Source organism: Pseudophryne corroboree, chromosome 4 (genome assembly GCF_028390025.1).
Source record: "Pseudophryne corroboree isolate aPseCor3 chromosome 4, aPseCor3.hap2, whole genome shotgun sequence".
Taxonomy (NCBI): domain Eukaryota; kingdom Metazoa; phylum Chordata; class Amphibia; order Anura; family Myobatrachidae; genus Pseudophryne; species Pseudophryne corroboree.
In genome coordinates, this window is record NC_086447.1 from 330,722,785 (window position 1) to 330,731,325 (window position 8,541).

General features: G+C 42.0%; 1 protein-coding gene across 2 annotated transcripts in view; it reads left to right on the forward strand.

The window, feature by feature from the left end:
* The window catches only part of OPA1 (OPA1 mitochondrial dynamin like GTPase), a 255,182-nt gene extending 252,324 nt beyond the window's left edge, over positions 1–2,858 (forward strand). For both annotated transcript variants that reach the window (XM_063916412.1, XM_063916413.1), the window contains one exon: positions 10–2,858. The gene's annotated coding sequence lies outside the window, so the exon portion shown is untranslated. The remainder of the gene's footprint in view (positions 1–9) is intronic.
* Positions 2,859–8,541: the final 5,683 nt, after the last annotated feature.

Sequence of the window (8,541 nt, forward strand, 5' to 3'; positions counted from 1 at the left end):
GGTCTTTAGATAATACATTTAAAGGAGAGCGAATACAGTCTGGGCGTTGATGATTTTTCTACAAAAAGCAATCTCCTGAAGTGAGCTCTTCTATATAAAACATAAGGAAGGAAAGCCTGGTTTATAACTGGCTACTTGGAGGACTGTCAAGTGTTTGTGTAAGTGTCCAGTGAAGAGACACGTCTACCTGTTGCTACTGTCCTGTGTGTGTGCTGTACCTTCATCACATTTACCGACTTTTGTATGAGCAAACAATCTGACCCAGAACATGTCATTTTAGCATTTATATATGAATGTTTAGCACCACTTACTATTTTATTTAGTGCTATCCATGAAAGTATTGTAAACTGCATATTTATGTTTACTACATATGAAATATGCTCCAATGAAAAAAGTAACATTAAATGTTAAACCCATATAGTACGACATGGATTGATCCGTATGAACAGTTTGCTTCAAAGTCTCAAGTTTACGGAGAGAATGAAATTGTAGTTTAAATTAATTTATTGATTTCTATTTGCACTTAGTATATCCTAAGCAAATGAAATACCTTGAGGATACAATTTGGTTTGAAATAATTAGTGTTTTGTTTTTTTATCCCCTCTGAACACTTATTTCACAACCGTTGCCAATAATGTGGGTGATATTTTTCTAAACGTCAGTTACCATATATGTTGGGGAGACAGAGAAACACCATGCTCTCATGATTTCATTGTGGTGTCATTGACTGACTATTGTGGTTCATTGAAAGAAGTGGATGAAATAGGGGATCCGGTCTGAAGATCGACAGTGTCTAGGTCGACAATGTTTAGGTCGACCACTATAGGTCGACAGTCACTAGGTTGACATGGATGGAAGGTCGACAGGGTTTCTAGGTCGACATGTGCTAGGTCGACAGGTCTAAAGGTCGACATGAGTTTTTCACATTTTTTTTTTTTTTTTTCATACTTAACGATCCACGTGGACTACGATTGGAACGGTAAAGTGTGCCGAGCGAAGCGGTAGCGAGGGGACGCGGTGCACTCATTTGGGATCCCGGTCACACTACGAAGAAAACGACACCCAAAAAAAAAAAAAAAAAACCTCTGTCGACCTTTAGACCTGTCGACCTAGCACATGTCGACCTAGAAACCCTGTCGACCTTCCATCCATGTCGACCTATAGTGGTCGACCTAAACATTGTCGACCTAGACACTGTCGATTTGATGAACCACACCAATGAAATAGACCATCCTATTTTATGTCATTTTGTCTGTTACACAGCTATATAAACACTGGATGTGGTAGACACTAGCTGCATAGCACTTATTCTTTTTTTTTCTATTTTTTGGTCATTACTCCTAAATAGCAAATGAAGATTGTAGTTAAACTCAGACATATTTTGAACAGCAGCTTATTAATCAGAGCTGTACAACCGAGAGGCAGTAAATACTAGTGTCATGTTAGGGGACATTTGCAGAAATTGGTGAACAGTAAAATACTATATACCCCACAGCATCCAATCAAAGTCTGTCTTTTTTTCTGACAAATGAAGGCAAACATCGGTCTAATTGCTTTGGGTATAGCACCTTTTTCAGTGCCCCAGTTTACATAAATGAATATGAAGTGGTAGAATAATATATATGAGTGTATTCAATTATACCCATTCTTAGATTTAAATGGAACAAGCAAAATGTGTGATTCATTTTTACAGTTCCGATGAGCTAATGTCTGTAAACATGACATTTTTTTATGATTTTGCACTTATACTTGCTATGTTTTTCTGGTTAATTTTTATTTTTTATTTTTTTTACGGTTTAATTGGTTCCAGCACATTAAAATTAAATTTGTTGTATATTGAAAAGTTCTTCCATTTTTGCATTTTTGAAAAACCTTCTGTCATTAGAAGCATTGATTCCAATGTGAAGTCTATAAAGATTTCAATGACAATACAATTTATATTACACAAAGATTCAACTTCTGCTATACAGATATGTGATATTCCAAGGGTATAATACAGTCAATACATTTTAATTTTGTGCCTCAATCATACCTCTGGTCCCTCCTCGCTACATTGTTGTTTCGCCAACAAAGTAGCTGCCATCCACTGTGTATTATTGACTAGTGCACCAAGGCTACATATCAATTAGCAATTTACACGCAGGTTTGATGCTAGGAAAAATACACAAGAAATGCAAATGCTTTTCAAAAGTAGTTTTACTAGAGGTTTAGTGACCAATGGCTTCCTTATGTATCACCGCAAAAGAAATGCAACAGGTGTCATCAAACTCAATCCAAGAATAGTGGCAATTAGTGGCTCTACTTTTTATTATACTTGTGAAACCCATGTAAATGCATTGAAAGCCCCTTGCATAGCAAATAAATATTTTCATTTTAATAAACCATTCTCTTGAATTGCTTAATTTGAAGTTCTCTTACATTGTATTTTTTTCTAGCTATTTTCCCCTAATTTGCCTTATTTTATAATCCATTTATCACTAGGACCCTTCTATTTTTATTTTTTTGCTTGAAAATATATCAAAAATTAAACACAGGTCAGTTATTGTAAGTAATGAAAAAACAAAATCCTGAATGGGCACTTTTTCAAAATGGCACTCTTTAAATCTGTTAGCCATGGCTAAGTGTTGTAATCGGATGCAAGGTACAGCCACATGTAGTATGGAGTGTGTCCAGTCTGACAAGCTTTCTGTAAGTATTTTCTGGTTTCCCCACAGAATGAAATGCATAAGTTGTACTGAATTACTTTTGTTGCACTCTTAACTGATGTATACAGCATGATATATTAAAAGAACCCTGACTATTTATTAAATTCTATTGTAACTTGTCTGACAGCAAATAAAAGAAACATTTTTGACAGAGTTTTTTTTTTTTTTGTTTTACCTGATGTCTTATTGGTTTTCTCATTCTCTGTAGAATATTTTATGCAAACGTTTATGGGACTAGTAGAAAATGCCTGTTTTTTTTCACCCTGTTTACAGTTTAACTGTGGCATGAGAATATATTCAGTATATTATTCATTAGATCATCAGGGCACAAATCGATCTGCACACCAGCAGTAAAGTGGTAGACTGGTTTTTAAGTTGGCACAACGGTATAAAAAATCAACATCATTATTTACTAAATGGCACTTGTGTACCTGAGGGCTGGAGTTGAAATCCCTTGACCTAGAAGTTAATAAAATTTAGGTTAACAAAAACTGAGAAATTATTTACATTTCAGTTATAAGAAAAACCCTTTTTCAGGGAACAAGTAACAAGTTAAGAACATACAGCTGAAAAAGGAGGCTTGCCAAGGCCATGAAACACCTCCTCAGACTAGTGAAGACTGGATGAAGGTCTTAGGTGTCAATGAATCAAAATTTAAGATCTTTGAGTCATCACACAGGGTTTATTTACACCATTGAGTACTTGAAGGGAAAGTCTCCTAGTATGTGTGACTTATTCACCAGGCCACTTCTAAAAGCTGCCACTTCCCAGCGTATTTAAGGCCAAAAATGTAACCGGCAAATACTTTTAATAGCAAAGTCCCTAATGTTTTGCTATTAAAAGCATTGCCCTTTTAAAATGTGTGCTAAAACAATGCCGTAAGTGACATTATCCAAACCTGGAGGAGGAAACGTGGTGCTCTGAAGCTCTTTGCTTGATCCTGAGTCAGCGTCTTGCACAGAGTGACTGACACCCTGAACCAAAAGGGCTACCACAGCATTTTGCAGCAGTATGTGGTCTACACCTTGTTGGTCAAGGGTTCATCCAACAGCAAGTTAAATACCTAAAACATACCTCAAGGTTATATCAGAACTACTGTAGTGTAGATATATGAAATATTAGGTACCTTGTATTTGTGGCCAGCTTTGTAACAAGTAGACAAGTGCTTTACTTTCCAAAACATGAGCACTTTAATTTCTGTATAAAGTCCTTAATCGTACATCAAAGAAAATGTAAAATGATTGTTGCTTTTATGGTGAAACACATTTGTAATTCATTCTTAGATGCTAATGTTCATTTAATCCTCTGTCCCAGGCATGGTTAAAAACATTTTACGTTCTGAATATTATTGGTCATGTACATACTTATTAAGTCAATTAACATGGTTACTATGAAATGTGTCCATTTTATAATACATTAGAACTTAATAAAAGAGTAAAATCCTAACAGGGCAGCATAACAATAAATTCAAACTTTGCTTAATTATATTCTTATTCCTCAGTAATTTTGTTGTTTTAGAATCTTAAATTAGTGTTCTAAAACTCTATCCTGGGTTAACAGTTTGCAGCCTAGTCGTATGCAATTATATTTTCATAGGACTACTTTTTAACCTAATGGTTCAAAATCATATTTTGGTTTTAAGAGTGTTCTATTACAAAGTCTAGTCTGTTATAAATTGCACCATAATCTAAATGATGTCTAACAGGCCACATCTGTGTATACGATGTTTGATTTTTTTCATTTTACACATTTTTTCTCTGACGTCCTAGTGGATGCTGGGAACTCCGTAAGGACCATGGGGAATAGCGGCTCCGCAGGAGACTGGGCACAAAAGTAAAAGCTTTATGACTAGCTGGTGTGCACTGGCTCCTCCCCCTATGACCCTCCTCCAAGCCTCAGTTAGATTTTTGTGCCCGGCCGAGAAGGGTGCATGCTAGGTAGCTCTCCAGAGCTGCTTAGAGTAAAAGTTTTAAATAGGTTTTTTTTTTTTTTTTTTTTTTTTCAGTGAGACCTGCTGGCAACAGGCTCACTGCATCGTGGGACTAAGGGGAGAAGAAGCGAACTCACCTGACTGCAGAGTGGATTGGGCTTCTTGGCTACTGGACATTAGCTCCAGAGGGACGATCACAGGTTCAGCCTGGATGGGTCCCGGAGCCGCGCCGCCGGCCCCCTTACAGAGCCAGAAGAGCGAAGAGGTCCGGAAAAATCGGCGGCAGAAGACGTTCCTGTCTTCAATAAGGTAGCGCACAGCACTGCAGCTGTGCGCCATTGCTCTCAGCACACTTCACACTCCGGTCACTGAGGGTGCAGGGCGCTGGGGGGGAGCGCCCTGAGACGCAATAAAACATGTTTAAACCTTATATGGCTAAAGAAATACATCACATATAGCTCCTGGGCTATATGGATGCATTTCACCCCTGCCAGTTTTCCTAAAATAAAAAAAAACGGGAGAAAAGGCCGCCGTGAAGGGGGCGGAGCCTATCTCCTCAGCACACAAGCGCCATTTTCCCTCACAGTTCCGCTGGAAGGAAGGCTCCCTGACTCTCCCCTGCAGTCCTGCTACAGAATCAGGGTAAAACAAGAGAGGGGGGGCACTAATTGGCAGAAAATTCATATACAGCAGCTATAGAAGGGAGAAACACTTATATAAGGTTATCCCTGCATATATATAGCGCTCTGGTGTGTGCTGGCAAACTCTCCCTCTGTCTCCCCAAAGGGCTCGTGGGGTCCTGTCCTCTATCAGAGCATTCCCTGTGTGTGTGCTGTGTGTCGGTACGATTGTGTCGACATGTATGAGGAGGAAAATGATGTGGAGGCGGAGCAATTGCCTGTAATAGTGATGTCACCCCCTAGGGAGTCGACACCTGACTGGATGGTCGTATGGAAGGAATTACGTGACAGTGTCAGCACTTTGCAAAAAACTGTTGACGACATGAGACAGCCGGCAAATCAGTTAGTGCCTGTCCAGGCGTCTAAAACACCGTCAGGGGCTCTAAAGCGCCCGTTACCTCAGATGGTCGACACAGACCCAGACACGGATACTGACTCCAGTGTCGACGGTGACGAGACAAACGTAATGTCCAGTAGGGCCACACGTTACATGATCACGGCAATGAAGGAGGCTTTGAACATTTCTGATACTACAAGTACCACAAAAAGGGGTATTATGTGGGGTGTAAAAAAACTACCCATAGTTTCTCTAACGTCCTAGTGGATGCTGGGGACTCCGTCAGGACCATGGGGATTAGCGGCTCCGCAGGAGACAGGGCACAAAAAGTAAGCTTTTAGGATCACATGGTGTGTACTGGCTCCTCCCCCTATGACCCTCCTCCAAGCCTCAGTTAGGTTTTTGTGCCCGTCCGAGCAGGGTGCAATCTAGGTGGCTCTCTTAAAGAGTTGCTTAGAAAAAGTTTTTAGGTTCTTTATTTTCAGTGAGTCCTGCTGGCAACAGGCTCACTGCATCGAGGGACTTAGGGGAGAGAAGTGAACTCACCTGCGTGCAGGATGGATTGGCTTCTTAGGCTACTGGACACCATTAGCTCCAGAGGGAGTCGGAACACAGGTCTCGCCCTGGGGTTCGTCCCTGAGCCGCGCCGCCGACCCCCCTTGCAGATGCTGAAGATTGAAGAGGTCCGGAACCAGGCGGCAGAAGACTTTCAGTCTTCATCAGGTAGCGCACAGCACTGCAGCTGTGCGCCATTGTTGTCAGCACACTTCACACAGCGGTCACGGAGGGTGCAGGGCAGCAATGTATAATACCTGTATGGCGAAAAATACATCACATATAGCCCTTGAGGCTATATGGATGTATTTAACCCCTGCCAGATATCACAGACTCCGGAGAAGAAGCCCGCCGAAAAGGGGGCGGGGCCTATTCTCCTCAGCACACAGCGCCATTTTCCCTCACAGAAATGCTGGTGGGAAGGCTCCCATGCTCTCCCCTGCACTGCACTACAGAAACAGGGTTAAAACAGAGAGGGGGGGCACTGATTTGGCGATATGAATATATATTAAAATGCTATAAGGGAGGAACACTTATATAAAGGTTGTCCCTGTATAATTATAGCGTTTTGGTGTGTGCTGGCAAACTCTCCCTCTGTCTCCCCAAAGGGCTAGTGGGTCCTGTCCTCTATCAGAGCATTCCCTATGTGTGTGCTGTATGTCGGTACGTGTGTGTCGACATGTATGAGGAAAATGTTGGTGAGGAGGCGGAGCAAATTGCCTGTAATGGTGATGTCACTCTCTAGGGAGTCGACACCGGAATGGATGGCTTAATTATGGAATTACGTGATAATGTCAACACGCTGCAAGCCGGTTGACGACATGAGACGGCCGGCGAACAAATTAGTACCTGTCCAGGCGTCTCAAACACCGTCAGGGGCTGTAAAACGCCCATTTACCTCAGTCGGTCGACACAGACCCAGACACGGACACTGATTTCAGTGTCGACGGTGAAGAAACAAACGTATTTTCCTTTAGGGCCACACGTTAAGGGCAATGAAGGAGGTGTTACATATTTCTGATACTACAAGTACCACAAAAAAGGGTATTATGTGGGATGTGAAAAAACTACCTGTAGTTTTTCCTGAATCAGAAAAATTAAATGAAGTGTGTGAGATGCGTGGGTTTCCCCCGATAGAAAATTATTGGCGGTATACCCTTTCCCGCCAGAAGTTAGGGCGCGTTGGGAAACACCCCTTAGGGGTGGATAAGGCGCTCACATGCTTATCAGAACAAGTGGCGGTACCATCTACAGATAGGGCCGTACTTAAGGAGCCAGCTGATAGGAGGCTGGAAAATATCCTAAAAAGTATACACACACATGCTGGTGTTATACTGCGACCAGCGATAGCCTCAGCCTGGATGTGCAGAGCTGAGGTGGCTTGGTCGGATTCCCTGACTAAAAATATTGATACCCTTGACAGGGACAGTATTTTATTGACTATAAGAGCATTTAAAGGATGCATTTCTATATATGCGAGATGCGCAGAGGGATATTTGCACTCTGGCATCAAGAGTAAATGCGATGTCCATATCTGCAAGAAGATGTTTATGGACACGACAGTGGTCAGGTGATGCAGATTCCAAACGGCACAAAGATGTATTGCCGTATAAAGGGGAGGAATTATTTGGGGTCGGTCCATGGGACCTGGTGGCCACGGCAACTGCTGGAAAATCCACCGTTTTTTACCCTAAGTCACATCTCTGCAGAAAAAGACACCGTCTTTTCAGCCTTAGTCCTTTCGTCCCTATAAGAGTCATATCTGCCCAGGGATAGAGGAAAGGGAAGAAGACTGCAGCAGGCAGCCCATTCCCAGGAACAGAAGCCCTCCACCGCTTCTACCAAGTTCTCAGCATGACGCTGGGACCGTACAGGACCCCTGGATCCTACAAGTAGTATCCAAGGGGTACAGATTGGAATGTCGAGACGTTTCCCCCTCGCAGGTTCCTGTAGTCTGCTGTACCAATGTCTCCCTCCGACAGGGAGGCAGTATTGAAAACCATTCACAAGCTGTATTCCCAGCAGGTGATAATAAAATTACCCCTCCTACAACAAGGAAAGGGGTATTATTCCACACTATATGGTGGTACTGAAGCCAGAAGGCTAGGTGAGACCTATTCTAAATCTGAAATATTTGAACACTTACAAAGGTTCAAATCCAGATGCAGTCACTCAGAGCAGTGATAGCGAACCGGGAAGAAGGGGACTATATGGTGTCCCGGGACATCAGGGATGCTTACCTCCATGTCCCAAAATTTGCCTTTCTCACCAAGGGTACCTCAGGTTCGTGGTACAGAACTGTCACTATCAGTTTCAGACGATGCCGTTGGATTG